Raw genomic sequence first — 2,951 nt, 5'->3', positions numbered from 1 at the left:
ATGTCGCATAAAAGTGGCAAGCCAAGTAATAAATACAAATACCCACATTGAAACATAATTAAAAAGGTAAAAAGAGTGATGCAAGATATCTATAAATGGCACAAAGGTAATTAGAATTACATAGTTAATATCATCATTGTGTAATCATATTCCAGGAACAGCTAATAAAAATTAAGTGAGAAAATAAACAAGTCGAAATGGATATCGAAACCATTACACATACAAAGATGAATATGAAGAAACTCTGATATATCATTATTAAATAAACAGAGGTAAGACAAACAAAGTTCTGGTGAATCACCGTAGCCTACCATTAAATATTGTTAAGACTGTAATACAAAAAAAACTAGCACCCCTAAAGCACGTGTGGGCCTTAGGCCTAATTATTATTGCAACAGGAATATCCCACAGAAAATATTACAGCGAAAACTTCATGAAGATGGTACAAGAAAATTAGTGCCCTTGTTCTCTGCTTAACCATTAAATCCTTTCCCATCAAACCCCATATGCCATGGGGAAGATAACCTCTTTATTCAGTCAGAAAGGAGTTAAGACTTCACCACGCAGTACGTGAATAGCTCAAGATGTGTTTTAATCTAGTCGCCATGTGATTTTGGAGTTGGATCTGGTCATGAAAGACCGTATACACAAGACCCAAGCCACTGGATTTCACCTGTAAGGCTAGTAATACACCAAAATTAGGATAAGTAGGTCGAGAGATTAAGACACTCGATCGCAGCAAACACATAGATATGCCTAACACCCCTAGTTTAAAGAATTGAGGAAAATAATAACATGGTAACCGCCATTAGCGGTGCCCCAGAAACACCTAGAAATAACCCAGGCGAACCCAGTACGGTTACAATGCAACGGCCAGTTAAGATATACACCCTAACAAACTTGTAGCATATTCGCAAAAATGAAGAGGGGAGTCCCTTTTCCAACAAGGGTCACAATAAACCATACATGTAGCTGGATGGCGCACCTAAAGAGAAGTTGTGCTCAGTTTCATTGGCACAACCTAGCAAATTCCCTCTCGTTGTGGGTAACACTAAAACAACCAAGGGAAACCAATAAACATTAGAAATCAAAGGAATGCCTTGTAAATTGGCAGAATATTGATAACAGGGAATTGAGAGAAGAACGATAATTGCAGACCTGAGGGTTTTTGCAGAAGCGATAATGGTAGCCATCATTCTCTAACCCCGCGAAAGCTCGAACCAGCTCAACGATACCTGGAACATCATCTGACACAGTAAAACCAATGAAAAATTTAGACTGGAGCGGTGATGCAAGTAAACACAAATGTAAAATGCAGTAATAACCCCAAGACTTCCATACTTGTAAGCTAAAGTGGAGACCTCCTTCGCAATACATTCAGCAGATTCGTGAGTTCGAAGGAAACCGCAAAGGAACCTGTGCGCCACTAGGGAAGAGGGTTTCCAAACTAAACGATGAAATGAGAGAGGTAGGGTTTGAGCTTGACAAGAATGAAGGTGAGTGAATATCGGCCTTCAGTTAGGAGCAATACATCAAAACCATCCATACATCCCAAGACTGACAACCACTAGGTGCACCCATGTGGGTTGGCAAACTGGGTGAAGGGATATTGGTCCATGTAGCCCATGGAATTATGCATTGGTAGGGGACGGAACGAAGAATTAATGTGAGGGTCCAAGGTAAGGTATAGTATAGTGGAAAATAGAGTTAAATTTCTCCTGGATGAGATTAATGAGTGCCCCATCCATTAAGTGTCAGAACTAACCAATGTAGTAAGTTAAAACTAAGAGTTAAGTGCACTTATGTTATCTTTCTCCCTTGGTTTGGTACTTGAAGCGTTGGTTTATATTGGTATGATAATGATATTGGTAATTAATTGTCAATTGGTGGAATTTCTCGTGGGCTTATGATTTGACTTAGACATTGGGGTTACACCCAGTATTTTTGAGTAAGAGTTGAATAAACAAAAACCTAGGAGTGAAAAGGATTAGAACATTATGAATACATTATTATGAATGTAGCTAGTGAGAACATCAAAACCCAAAAGAATTTTATTTTATTTCAGAGGCAAGGTACATTGCATATGGTATTAGAGCCCAATAACACTACTGGGCCTTGAACATACTATAAGAATTAAGGGAAAGAGTGGTAGATTTTGTTTTAAGAAAAAAAAATCAAGTGATACAGTAAAATTACATCTACTAGAGGAAAGGGCCGTGTCATGGGAAGAATTCCATAACCGGTTTAAAAATCAATACTTAAGTGAACAGTATATGACGACTGTGCTAAGGAATTTGATGAACTCAGGTTGGGAAATCTCTCAATGGATGAATTTGTGGCAAAATTCACAAATTTGTTGTGATATGTACCCTACATTAAGGAGGAAAAAGCTAAGGTACAACGTTTTGTGAATTGCATGCCCGCTATGTATAAGGAGCGTATCAAGTTTGATAACCCGAAAACCATGGAGGAGGCAGTCAGAAAAGCTAGATTGTGCTATCAATAGTTTCGGAATAAAGGAGAAAACTTGAAATTTTGGCCAAATAAGGATAGAAGTAAAATTACTATTAGCGCAAAACGATAGAAACCAACATACTTGAAAATTTTTGGGAAAGATTATATGCGGAAAAAGTTTAGCAAAGGAAATACCAACCCTCTGACACAGTCCCAAGTAGGGTCAAGGACTATGAACCTGGATGGGAAGAAGAATGGCAGGGGAAAGGAAAGGGAGCCTCTAAAATGTTGTGAATGTGGCGAGCCTCATTTGTTGAGGGACTATCCCCGCAATCTTCAATCGGTGCACAATATTCACGTTGTACAAGAGGCTACCACAGTGAATGACATTGCCCAGAGTATTCCCAAGATAAGCGCTGCACTAGAAGATAGACAAGCAGAACATCAATCAACAATGATTGAAAATAAAGGTATTATCTTCAACCAACCTATTTTTG

At 38.5% G+C, this 2,951-nt stretch overlaps 1 long non-coding RNA gene across 1 annotated transcript; it reads right to left on the bottom strand.

The window, feature by feature from the left end:
- Nucleotides 1–222: 222 nt before the first annotated feature.
- On the bottom strand, nucleotides 223–1,621 carry LOC149153372 (uncharacterized). Its single transcript, XR_016262576.1, has 3 exons — nucleotides 1,342–1,621; nucleotides 1,159–1,247; nucleotides 223–1,051 (listed from the first exon to the last, which is right to left on the bottom strand). It is a non-coding gene; the product is annotated as an uncharacterized LOC149153372 (long non-coding RNA).
- Between the last annotated feature and the right edge of the window lie 1,330 nt (nucleotides 1,622–2,951).

Source organism: Pinus tabuliformis, chromosome 9, assembly GCF_031772625.1.
Source record: "Pinus tabuliformis cultivar Carrire ecotype Pingquan chromosome 9, CPIR1, whole genome shotgun sequence".
Taxonomy (NCBI): domain Eukaryota; kingdom Viridiplantae; phylum Streptophyta; class Pinopsida; order Pinales; family Pinaceae; genus Pinus; species Pinus tabuliformis.
This window is presented reverse-complemented; position numbering and strand designations above follow the sequence as displayed.